Genomic DNA, 13,580 nt, shown 5'->3' on the forward strand with positions numbered 1-13,580 from the left:
TGAACTAGTGAAAACAGAGTTGCTCAAGCCTGAAACTCGGGTCTCTGATTTCCTTTTTTCGTCTCACTTCCCACATCAAATCCATAGACAAGTGCTGTCTGCTCCACCTCCAAAATTAACCCTAAGGTGACTATAGAGACTGTCTAAGGGATCTTCCGGCTTTCACTTTTGCCGGCAACCCTTCATTCTTCTCAGAGCAGCAGGATATCTGATTCCACTTTGTGCCCCGCCCTCTGGTCACTTCCCACTGGGTACCAGGCCCTCAGTGCCCTGGTGATCTGGGCCCTGCTGCCCTCTCTGACGTTTCCTGGCACCATGTCACTATCCTCCAGCCACACTGGCATTTCTCTTGTTGCCCAGCGTCCACTTAGTTGGTCTCTAGCCCATGGCTGGCACAGGGTGATAGAGTAAGAGAGAACAGGTGAATGGGAATGCATGAGTGAATATGTGTGAAAGAGAAAGTGCATGAAAGCAGAAGGAAATAGAATGAAAGAGGAAGAGAAGGGGGTAAGCAAATGGAAAAGAGAGACAGAATGGAGTGAGAAAAGCCACATATTTCCATTTGACTGGAACCTAGAATGGGAGGTGGGGAGGAGGACAGACATGACACTGGAGTGAGCTTTAAAAATGATTTATATAATGAAACACGCCTAGCTTGGGGATTTATTTATTTTAAATCCCTAACAGCAGCATTGAAGTATGTAACTATTCACAGCCTGCACCTTTTTTTTTTTTTTTAAACTTTCCAGAAACAAAGTAAAAGAGCATCCATCAATAATTTACACAAAAGGAAATCCGTCTTCCTTTTTATCACAATCACCATAAATCCAGGCAAAATAAGGGTTGTACATACCTGAACTTTTGGGAAGCCTGAAAGGAAGTTATTCAGAGCTGCAGGAATGGCAATGTAAATGTTACACTGGATTCTGCCCCCAACTATAAAGAATCTGTCTGAAGAGAATATTCATAAAGCTTTGGGAATTGTTATGGTTATATGAAATGGGCACATTCTAACAACATCAAGTAATGATTTATTTTTCTGTCTATGAGATAATTAGTGCCATTTAGAAAAAATCCAAAATGAAGTTTTAAATTAGCTTTTGATATTTTGATAAACTGAATATTATTTTTATAAGATAGATGAACAAGGACAAAATGTTTTATAAATTTTTTAAATGCTAATGTTTTATGATTAAATAAATGGAGTGGTTACTATTATATTTGTTCATAGACTCATTGAACAAGACAAAAAAGCCTTTAAGGAGACAAAATAGTAAATACATTTTATGAATTATGGTAAATAAATGTTAAAAGAGAAGACAACATTCTCAGAATGATCAATATAATGTAACAGAAGAAGTTCAAATAAAATTATATGATGTCAATTTAAAGAGAAAATTACTGAACATTAACCAATATCTTTTTAATGTTCTGCAGTCTTCAGTCAAAATAGTCAATAATTATAAACCGGAAAATATTTTTTGATTAATATCTGAATTATTTTTACCCAACTTAATATGACCACTTTTTATAGTCTGTGATCTGAATTCTATCTATCATTGTATCTATGGGTAGTATGAAGTTATTTTTATTTAACTTTCCAGTAATAATATTCAACATATTTAAAACATACACACAGCCACACAGCCAACATTATGGATATATGATCTGTGTAATTGCACAGGGCTTTGTACTTCATTTGATGCTCTGCTGTCACTGTATTGAAATACCTCATTTTTAGATAAAGGGACTCTTATTTTCATTTTGCACTGGGTTTCATAAATTCTATAACGGTCATGCACATTCATACATGTTAAGTTACACATTGTGGATAGCAGTGCATGTCTTTGAGGTGATTTCAGTTTGGTGGGAAAAACAGGTGTTAAATATCTAATTTCAAAGATGAAAAATATTATTAAAAGGGAAACATGATATATTATGTGAATCAGAAGTTTAAAGTAGTATAGGCCCGTTTTTATAGTTAAATGCAGATCCATGAAGACTAATTTACCTGCCCAACAAACAAGCAGCTATGAGAGGATGACCTGTAATTTGATAAAATTTAAATCTTACCAAATGACTAATGAACATCTATTTACATGATCATGGGTTTTTTTGCTGCATTCCTAAATAAACCATAAATTTGACATAATGCAACATTCAAATTGGTAATATTTAACCTAGAATTTTACAGTTGTAGTCATAATTGGGTTATGTTTATTTTTCATTTTATATTCAACTGATATTGGGCTAGTTTTGTCAGGTTACGCTAGTTTCATAAAGTAAATTGGGAATTCTATTGTTTTCTAAAACTGTCAACTGTTTAAATACGTGAAATATGTGTTTAAACATATTTGTTTCTGACAGACTTACTGGAGTTCAACAATAAAACTTACTTGATTCCATGGATGAAGCCCAGGGATAGGATGACACTATTAGTTTTGAGCATTACAAGTATGAAAACGAAAAAGGGTTTATTTTGAAGGCTGAATCAAAATGGCCATGTCAGACTGTCAGAACTTTGCTGGAGATGGGTATGTTAGCATATCAGTGATGGCCAGAGCCATGGAAATGAATTCAGATACTCAACCTGTGTGTTAGAAGACAGAAGGCAGAACTAATGCTAGCAGGAAACTTGGGGCATGAGCAACCCTAAAAAGTTGAGAAAGGGGTGGAGAAAGGGGTGCCCATCAACAAAACAGACAAATACATAGTAGGTAGCAAAGTGGAAAAGTCAGAAGTCAGTGTCCCAGAAGGCAACGGAAAATAGAATTTCAAGATAGAGTAAGTAGCCAGTATTTCCAAATGTCACAAAGAGGATGAATAAGATGGAGACTGAAAAGTGTGTCTGTTAAATTTGGCAGAGCAGAGATTATCCATGATCCTCATGGCAACAGTTTGAGAAGAGCAGTGTAGATGCAAACAATATTCTAGTTTGCAGGGGTTGAGGGAAGAAAGAAATAAAGTAACAGAGTACAACTTTTACAAAATGTTTGGTAATAATAAAACGGATAGGGTAATGATTTGAAAGGCATGGAGTTTTTTATTTTCAATTATAAGAAACACTTGAGCATATTTATATATTAATTGATAAAATTAGGTTCCGCAGAACGGGGAAAACATGGAACCTAGAAACCCAAGATACTCCGTTGATTTGTTTTTCTTATTTTCTCTCCATTTCTCCCTCCTCTTTAATTTCTGACCCAAAATCCTATAATTCTGAGCAATCAGAATCCACTCTCTATCTGGGACCTACATTTATGTTTCTTACTGAAATGTTGCCATTGGCACTCGTCTAATTCTGGATTGAGTATTGGCTTGTCTAAGAAAGAAGTCTAATATTTCCCAAATCGCCTTTCAGAGAGGGCAACTGTAGCTTTTACATAGATTGCATTATCCAATCCCTTTATATGCTAATGTTGCATTGTTGGCAATCAGGGCTTTCTTGTATATACAGTCTGGCATAGCTTAACAATATATTCTGAGAAATAAAAAAATTCACCTTTGCTTACTGTAACTTTTTTACTTTATAAACTTCTAATTTTTTTTCAACTTTTTGACTCTTGTCATAACATTTGACTTAAAACATGAACACATTGTACAGCTGTTCAAAATATTTTCTGTCTTTATATCCTTATTCTATATGCTTTTTCCTTACTTTTTAAACTTTTTTGTTAGAAACTAAGACACAAACACACATATTAGCTTAGGCCTACACGGTGTCAGGATCATCATCACTGTCTTCCATCTCTACATCTTGTCCCACTGGAAAATTCTTCAGGAACAATGACATGCATGAGCTGTCATTTCCTATGATGACAATGCCTTCTCCTGGAATATCTCCTGAGGGAGCTGCCCCAGGCTGTTTTACAGTTAACTCTTTTTTTAATAAGTGGAAGGAGTACACTCTAAAATAGTGATAAAAGTATAGTAAAAACATAAACCAATAACATAATTGTTTATTATCAAGTATTGGGTACTATACAGTACTGCATGTGCTATACTTTTATAGGACTGGCAGTGCAGTAGGTTTGTTTATGACAGCATCACCACAAACACATGAGTAATGGGTTGTGCTAAAGTTGTTACAATAGCTACAATGTCACTAGGTGATAGGCATTGTTCAGCTCCATTATAATCTTAGACCACTGTCCTATATGCAGTTCTTTTTTATACAATGCATGATTGTGCTAGATTTTGGAGGGACTATGCTTTTAACCATTGCCTTTATAGAACATTAATTAGAAAAGAATACACCTACAACAAATCTCTTCATGCAAACTGAAAAAAATATAAACATATTTTGTTTAAATCACTGGATAGATTCCCTTTATATGATCCAGTTACTATATGAAGATGTCAAACTGTTCTTATGAGCTCTTGGAGAGCAGTTACTATCTTATTCAACCTGGAATTCTCTGTAGTCAGCAGAATACCTTTCCATTTACAAATTCTACCCAAGTATGACTTGTGGAAAAGGGAGACATCAGACTGCACAAGTCTTGACTTGCTGTTATTACACAAAACCAGTATCTGAGAGAACTTGTGATAACATCCAAGAATGTTACAAAACCAGCTACTGATTGATATTGATATATCTAAAGTTCTGAGAAGCTTGTTAAAATTCTAATATTTAATATAGATTTAGACTTCTTTTCCTGATATGGAAGACTTCCTAATATGGAAGTCTGTCTTGTTGAAATCCTTTTATTGTTAGATTAGAAATTAATCCAAACTACCTTTCCTTCAGGCAAGCCAGGTTTGGTACAAGTCAGGTGTCTCATTGCCTTAGACTATGATTGGACTCTTAGTACATCCAATAACTCATATACGATGTAAAATCATTAGGTTTATTGCAACAGTAATGAAATCATAATCTAGAAAGATATTATATGTCCCTGAGTTTCTGGGGTATCAGTCATTGTTCTATGCCAATAATGTGTCAATTAACTGTCATCCTACAAGCCTGGAACTGCCATTAATGTTTTCTCCAAATAATTTAATATATTATCTGGCAGTGACATATATATTTCAATGAGAAGAGCACAAAAATTGAAATTTTTAAGAGACGAAAACACTAAGTCATGGAGTTTCATGTGCCGGTGATTTCTTCTTCAAACCACGAAGCAGTGTGTCATCTATTTCTTGAGTAACGTTTTATTAAATGTCGGCTGTATGCTTTCATTTCCTTGTTTCTTTTTCTAACAATTCTCCCCTATGCTTTACTAAAATGTTTTTCAATTATGTGTTTCTCATTTAATGTTTTCAATTTTTTTTGCATTGACTGATAAAATTGTCTGATTTCAAGTATATATAAATTGTGAAATGAATAATCTAGTTACCATATGCATTACCCCACATAGTTATCATTTTTATGATAAGAACACTTACCTTCACTCTCAGCATTTTTCAAGAATATAATATATTGTTATTAACTATATCACCATATTGTACAGTAGATCTCTTGAACTTATTTATTCTGTCTAACTGAAATTCTATATACTTTGACCAACATCTCCTCTACTTCCCCCACAACCACTCCAGCCCCTGGTAACCATAATTCTTCTCCTTATTTCTAGATCAGCTCTTTTTTAGATTCTACATAAGAATGAATAAGATCAGGCAGTATTTGTCCTTCTGTGCCTGGCTTATGTCATTTAACATAATGTCCTCCAGGATCATCAATTTTATTGCATACCACAGAACTGCATTCTTTTTATGGCTGGATAGTATTCCATTATGTGTATACACCATATTTTTTTATTCATTCATCCACTGATGGACATTTAGATTGATTATACATATTGGCCATTGTAAATAATGATGCTATAAACACAGGAGTGCAGATATCTATTTGAAATACTGATTTCATTTCCTTTGGTTGTATACCAAGTAGCAGGATCACTGGGTCATATGGTAGTTCTATTTTTATTTTGTTGAGAAACTTACACACCATTTTCCATAATGGCTGTATTAATTTACATTCCTACCAACAGTGTTCAAGTGTTGCCTTTAATTCACATCCACTCTAAAGTTATTATCGTATGACTTTTTCATAATGAACATTCTAACAGGAGTTTGGTAATGCCTCATTGTGGTTTTAGTTTGAATTGCCCCAATGATTAGTGATGTTGAACTTTTTTTCATATATCTGTTGATTATTTGTATGTCTTCTTTGACAAATGTCTATTCAGATCCTTTGCCCATTTTTAAATCAAGTTATTTGTTTACTTGCTATTGCATTGTTTGCATTCCTTATATATTTTGGATATTAACCTCTTAACAAGTCTATCATTTACAAATATTTTCTTCCATTTTGTAGGTGTCTCCTCTCTCTGTTGATTGTTTTGTTGTCTGTGCAGAAGGTTTTTAGTTTGATGTAGTCCTAGTTTTTGATTTTTGCTTTTGTAGCCTGTGTTTTTGGAGTCATATCCAAAAAGTCATTGACCCGGTCCATGTCATGGAGTTTTTCTCCTATGTTTTCTTTTAATAGTTTCACCGTTTTAGGTCTTACATTTAAATCTTTAATCCATTTTGAGTTAATTTTGGTATATGATCTGAGATAAGAATCTAATTTCATTCTTCTGCATTTGGATATCTAGTTTTCCTGAAATCATTTATTGAAGAGATTGTCTTTTCCCTATTGCATGTTCTTGGCTCCTTTGTCAAAAATTAGTTGGTTATAAATGTGTGGATTTTTGCCTGGGGTTTCTATTTTGTTCCATTGGCATATGTTCTATTTTTATGCCAATACCATGATGGGTTTTAGTTAATATAGCTTTGTAGTATATTTTGAAGTCAGAGAGTGTGATGCCTCTTGCTTTACTCTCTTTGCTCAAGATGGCCTTTGCTCTTTGGGGTCCTTTGCGGTTTCACACAAATTTTAGGATTTCTTTTTGTATTTCTGTAAAGAGTGTCATTAGTGACTTGACAGAGATTGTGTTGTATCTGTTGATTGTTTTTAGTGGTGTTGATATTTTAACAATGTTAATTCTTTCAACCCATAAACATTCAATATGTTCCCATTTATTTGTGTCTTCCTCAATTTATTTCATCAGTGTTTTATAGTTTTCAGTGTAGATATCTTACACCTCCTGGATTAAATTTAATCCTGAGTATTTAATTTCTTTTGTAGCTATTGTAAATGGGATTGTTTTCTTGATTTTTTTAGACTGTTTACTGTTAGTGTATAAAAAATGATTTTTGTATGTTGATTTCGTATCCTGCAACTTTACTGAGTTTCTTTATTAATTCCAATATATTATATGTGTATAGTTTCTATATATAAGACCATGTCATTTGCAAAGGGAAAATTTGACTCCTTTCTTTCCAGTTTGGAACTTTCATTTCTTTCTTTTGCCTAATTGTTCTGGCTAGGACCTCCAGTCCTATATTAAATGGATGTGACAAGAATAAGCATCCTTGTCATGTTCTAGATTTAGAGAAAAACCTTTCAAGTTTTCCCCATTGAGTATAATGCTAGCTGTGGTTTTGCCATATGTGGCCTTCACTGTATTGAGGTACGTTTATTTTATACCTATTTTTTAATGTATGTTGCATTTTGTCACTTTTTCTGCCTCTATTGAAATGATCATATGATTCTTGCCTTTAATTCTATTAATGTGATGTACCACAATTATTGATTTATGAATGTTGAATCATCCTTGCATCCCTGGGATGAATCCTATGAGATCTTGGCAAATGACTTTTTAAAATGTACTATTGAATTTGGGTTGCTAGCATTTTGTTGAGGATTTTTTGCATCTATGTTCATCAGGGACATTTGCCTGTAGTTTTCTTTTTTTGTAGTGTCTTCGTCTGGTTTTGGTATCAGGATAATGCTGGCCTCATGAAATGAATTTGTAAGTATTCCATCCTCCTCTTTTTTTGGAACAGTTTGAAAATAATTGGTATTAGTTCTTCTTTGCATGTTTAATAGAATTCAGCAATAATGCCACCCAGTCCTGGGTTTTTATTTGGTGGGAGGCTCTTCTTTATTTCCGATTCAATCTCCTTACCTGTTTTTGATCTGTTAAGATTTTCTACTTCTTGATAATTGATAATCTTGGAAGGAGGTATGCATCACGGAATTCATTCATTTTTTCTAGGTTATCCAATTTGTTAATGTGTAATTGTTCGTAATAACCTTGTATGATCCTTCGTATTCTTGTTTTATTGGTTGTAATGTCTCTTCTTTTTTATTTTGGATTGTATTTGAGTCTTCTTTTCTTTCTTACTCTCTTAAAGTTTTGCCTATTCAAAAAAATTCTGTTTATTTTTTCTAGTCTATATTTAATTTACTTTTGTTCTAGTCTTTGTTGTTTTCTTCCTTCTCCTAACTTTGGTCTTAGTTTGTTCTTCTTTTCTAGTTCCTAGAGAGACAGTGTTAGGGTATGTATTTGAGATCTTTCTTCTTTTGATGAAGGTTTTATTGCTATAAACTTCTCTCTTAAAACTGTTTTTGCTTTATTCCATAGGTTTTGGTATGTTGTGTTTTCACTTACATTTGTATCAAGATATTTTTAATATCTCTTTTAATTTTTTCATTGACCCGTTGGTTGTCCAGGAGCATGCTGCTTAATTTCCATGTATTTGTGAATTTTCCAAAGCTCCTTTTGTTACTGATTTCTAGTTTTATGCCATTGTAGTGAGAAAATAAACTTGATACAATTTTAGTATTTTAAAATGTGTTAAAACTTGTTTTCTGGCCTAACACATCATCTATCCTGAATAATATTCTATGTGTAGTTGAGAAGAATGTGTATTTTGCAGCTGTTGGTTAGAATGTTATGTATACGTTTGATAGGTCCGTTTGATCTACAGTATAATAGGTTAAGTCTTATTATTCCTAATTAATTTTCTATGTGAATGATCTCTATTGCTGAAAGTGGGATGTCCCTATTATTATTGTATTGCGGTCTATATCTACCTTAAGATCTGCTAATACTTGCTTTATATATTTAGGTGCTCTGATAATTGGGTGCATATATATTTACAGTTGTTATGTCTTCTTACTGAAAATGCCATTATATAATGCATTTTTGTCTCTTTTTACTAAGGAGGTCATTTATATAATGACCTCTGTAAAGAAGAGTCATTAATATAATGACTTTCTTTGTCTCTTTTTACAGTATTTTACTTAAGGCTTATTTTATTTGATAGAAGTATAGCTACTCCTGCTCTCTTTTGGCTTCCATTTCCATGGAATATCTTTTTAGGTGAAGTGATCTTCTTGTAGACACAAAGTAGTTGAGTCTTTTTTTATGCATTCAGTCACTCCATATCTTTTTATTGGATAATTTAATCAACATAATTATTAATAGGTAAAGATATTGCCATTTTCTAGTTGTTTTGTAGATCTTTTGTTCTTTCTTCCTTTCTTGCTGTCTTCTTTTGCGGCTAAGTGATTTTCTCTAGCAACATGTTTTGACTCCTTGCTTGAGCATGTGCGTGTGTGTGTGTTTGTGTGTGTGTGTGTCTGTTTCTACTTACAGGATTTTGCTTTGTGATTGCCATGAAGGTTACAAAAAACTTCTTGTATTTGTAACAGGTTATTTTAAACTCATTAAAATAAAAAAAAGAACAAGAAAACCAAAAGACCTCTATGATTTTACTCCATTTCTCCCTCCACATTTTAAATTTTTGTTTGCAATTTACATCTTTTCGTATTGCACATCCCTTAACAAATTCTTTTAGCTATTATTTTTAATAGTGTTATCTTTTTATCTTCATCCTAAAGATACAAATAATTTCCACACCATTTTTACAATATTAGAGTATTCTCAATTTGTGTACTTTTTCCCATGAGTTTTATACTTTCAGATGTTTTTGTGTTACATATCAGCATTCTTTTCTTTCTGACCGAAAAACTCTCTTTAGCATTTCTTATAAGACCATTCTGGTCTTATAACACCTTCAGCTTTTGTTCTTCTGGGAAGGTCTTTATAACGCCTATATTTCTGGACAACTTTGATAGGTGCAGTATTTTTGGTTGGCAAGTGTGTAGCAGGCTTCTTCTTTCTTTCTTTATTTTTTCCCTTTGTATAAATCATCCTACTCTCTACTGGCTTTTGTAAAGTTTTAATTGAGAAGTCTGCTGTTATCTCTATTGAAACTTCCTATATATTATTTGTTTATTTTCTTTTGCTGCTTCCAAAATCCTCTCTTTGTCACTGATTTTTCATAGTTTTGACATTTGTGTTGGGGTAGTCTTATTCACATTGAATCTGATTGGAGACCTTTGATCTTTAGTGTCTAGATATTTACAACTATGTTAAGGTTTGGAAAATTTCCTGCTACTATTTCTTTAAGTAAGGTTTCTGCTTCTTTAGTTTTCTCTTTTCCTTCTTGAAGTCTAATGTCTTGAACGTTTAATGTCCTTTCGAGACTGTTCCATAAATGCTGTAAGCTTTATTTGTTTATTTGTTTATTTATTCTCTGACGGTATATTTTCTTTTTTTTGTTTTTTTTTTGTTTTTTTTTTTTTTTTGAGACGGAGTCTCGCTCTGCCGCCCAGGCTGGAGTGCAGTGGCCGGATCTCAGCTCACTGCAAGCTCCGCCTCCTGGGTTTACGCCATTCTCCTGCCTCAGCCTCCCGAGTAGCTGGGACTACAGGCTCCCGCCACGTCGCCCGGCTAGTTTTTTGTATTTTTTAGTAGAGACGGGGTTTCACCGTATTAGCCAGGATGGTCTCGATCTCCTGACCCCGTGATCCGCCCGTCTCGGCCTCCCAAGGTATATTTTCAAATAACCTAATTTTGAGTTCAAAGATTCTTTTCTCTACCTGAATAATTCTGCTGTTCATGCTCTCAAGTGCACTTGTTATTTCTTTCATTGTATTTTCAGCTCCAGAATTTCTATTTGGTTTTTTTATTACTTCAATTTTTCTACCAAGTTTTTCATTTTGGTCACATGGTTTTCCTCATTTCATTGAATTGTGTTTCTGAATTTTCCTAAAGTACTCCAAGCTTCCTTAAAATAGTTATTTTGAATTCTTTGTCAGGTAGTTAATACATGTCCATTTATTTAGCATCTATTACTGGCACCTTATTTTGTCTGTTTAGTGATGTATTTCATTGATTGTTTGTGATCTTTGTGGTTGTGTTTTGAAGTCTGTGTATTTAAAGTAGGTACTCATCTTATTCTTTATAGACTGGTTTTTTTGGTTGGTTTGTTTGTTTTTCTTGCAAAGCCCTATGATAAGCATAGCACTGATGTATGCCAGAAGTTGGGGAAATTGCGACTAGCTTGCTATTTCCAGAAGTTTGGAGTCCACTGTGGTTGGTGCAGCACTGGCATGGACTAGAAACCAGGGGCAGATGAGGCCAGTGCAGTGCTGGAGTAGACCAGAATTCCAATGCAGCTATGGCTGACATGTCACTGCCAGAAAACTGGAACCTGCTATGACAGGCACAATGCTGGAATGAGCTGGAAGCCCAGGGCCATTGAGGCCTGCCTGCTACAGAGGGCTGTGTGGAGCCTGGATCTCCTGACATCAGCCCAGTGGTGTGGGATAGAGATTGAATATGCCACTTAAGAGTGAAGCCTTAGCCTGTGTGGTCCCACTGGTTATGAGGGAAGGCAGGCCTATAAGTTAATTTCAGGGGTACAAGTCTGGAATATGGGACCCTGGGGCTCTCCCAAGTGCTGGATTTACTGTGGTGGGCCCAGTGCTGGGGTTCAAGGTAGAGTCCTGTGCTCACTTCCCTCTGTTTCTTCCAAGTGTACAGTATCTTCCTACATGCTGTGCTGCCTGGGTTTGGGGGAGGGGTGATGCAAACAATCCAAAACTCTTCTTCTTACCCTCTTTCATGCATCTTTTCTTATTGTTGTCCCACAATCAGGAACTATGATCTCTCACCTTGCTTCCTTGGCTCTTATGAAAGTATGTTCGTATGTGAAGAGTTATTTAAATTGATGTTTCTGCGGAGGGATTATCACTGGAGAGTTCTACTCTGCCATTTTGTTCTCTATCTGAATACATTATGAATAATTATAAAGCCATCCTTTAAATGGAAAATCAGCAGAAGAATGCGATTGTGGAGGCTAAGAAGTTCCACAATAGGCCATCTGTTAGCAAGCTGCAGAACTAGGAAAACCAGTACTATGGCTTAGTCCAAGTCTGAAAGCCTCACAACCAGGGAAACTAATGGTGTATACCAATCAGTACAAGGCCAAAAACTTGAGAACCTTGGGGCCACTGGTCCTGGACTCTCAGTCTTGGAGTCCAAAGTCTGATGAACCTGGAGTTCTCATTTCCAAGGGCAAGAAAATAAGTCTGTCCCAGTTACAGAAGAGAGAAAGAGATAATTTGTCTTCTCTCTATCTTTTGTAACCACATAGTTTTTTTTTGTTTTTTTTTTTTTTCTGATCTTCCTTGGTAATACATTGCTTTAATCAGCATAATGTAAAATTTTATATTTTCTGTTATTTTCATCATTTCAAAATGATATTCTGAATTATTTTCATTCTCTGAGACCTTTAAGTTTTTATCTAAATTAGGAAAAGGAGATCGTTTTGATTCTATCTCTAAACTAATAGAAACTTTTATAACTTTCCTATTCTAAAATATATTTCATGAAATTAGGGCTTTTTTTTTGGCAGAGTTTCACTCTTTTTGGCCAGGCTGGAGTATGGTGGCACGATCTAGGTTCACTGCAGCCTCCCCCTCCTGGGTTCAAGCAATTCTCCTGCCTCAGCCTCCTGAGTAGCTGGGATTATAGGCATCTGCCACCACACTGGGTTTTTTTTTTTTTTTTTTTGGTATTTTTGGTAGAGATGAGGTTTCACCATGTTGGCCAGGCTGGTCTCAAACTCCTGGCCTCAGGTAATCTACCTGCCTCGGCCTCCCAAAGAGTTGAGATTACAGGCATGAGCCACTGCACTTGGCCAAAATTAGAGCTATTTACCAAACAAATATATCTGTCTATATTAAGCTATTTGAGTTTTATTTTTAAGCTTTTCAGTACATATAGTTTTCCCTTTATTTGAGTGGTCTTATAACCTACAATGAGGTCTAACGGGAAAGCAAAACAAGAACAAAAATATTGTGTGTTCAGGTGTATCGATCATTTAAGAATAAGCCAATGGTTGAGACTAGAGGTTTTTGCAGTCATTCTCCAATAATTACCAGATTTAAATCAGTGATTTAAAAATAAAATCCAAAACTAACCAAACCCCCAAAACATAAAACAATAGAATGGAAGACTTTCAACAGCCACATGGATCAGTATTAAAAGGCAAAAAAAAAAAAAAAAAAAAAAAAGAAAAGAAAAGAAAAGAAAAATCCAAGGAAAACCCCAAGGGTTAAATCTAGAAAAGATCAGGAGATACCAAGCAGGGCAATTTCCTGTTTGTTGTTGTTTTAATCTTGACTACCATGACTGTCTTCTTTATGACTTTAAATTTTTTAATGAGTCTTTATAGGCCCTTAATACCCTCAATAAATATTTGTTTTCTTGGCCTGAATTTGAATTAATATAACTTCTTCTTTTCTTCATCCTGTAACATCTTTATTGAATATTAAACTGCAAAAGAAAATAATTGAACTCTATCACAAAACTGTTCTTGCAAGTACACTT

The 13,580-nt window shown here is 34.5% G+C and overlaps 1 long non-coding RNA gene across 1 annotated transcript in view; it reads left to right on the forward strand.

Annotated features, from left to right (window-relative positions):
• LOC117079494 overlaps window positions 1-6,554 on the forward strand; it is a 66,206-nt gene extending 59,652 nt beyond the window's left edge. The window contains exon 3 of the long non-coding RNA XR_004435475.1: window positions 750-6,554. This is a non-coding gene — a long non-coding RNA (uncharacterized LOC117079494). The remainder of the gene's footprint in view (window positions 1-749) is intronic.
• Window positions 6,555-13,580: the final 7,026 nt, after the last annotated feature.

Source organism: Trachypithecus francoisi, unplaced genomic scaffold (assembly GCF_009764315.1).
Source record: "Trachypithecus francoisi isolate TF-2019V2 unplaced genomic scaffold, Tfra_2.0 Lachesis_group7, whole genome shotgun sequence".
NCBI classification, from domain to species: Eukaryota; Metazoa; Chordata; class Mammalia; order Primates; family Cercopithecidae; genus Trachypithecus; species Trachypithecus francoisi.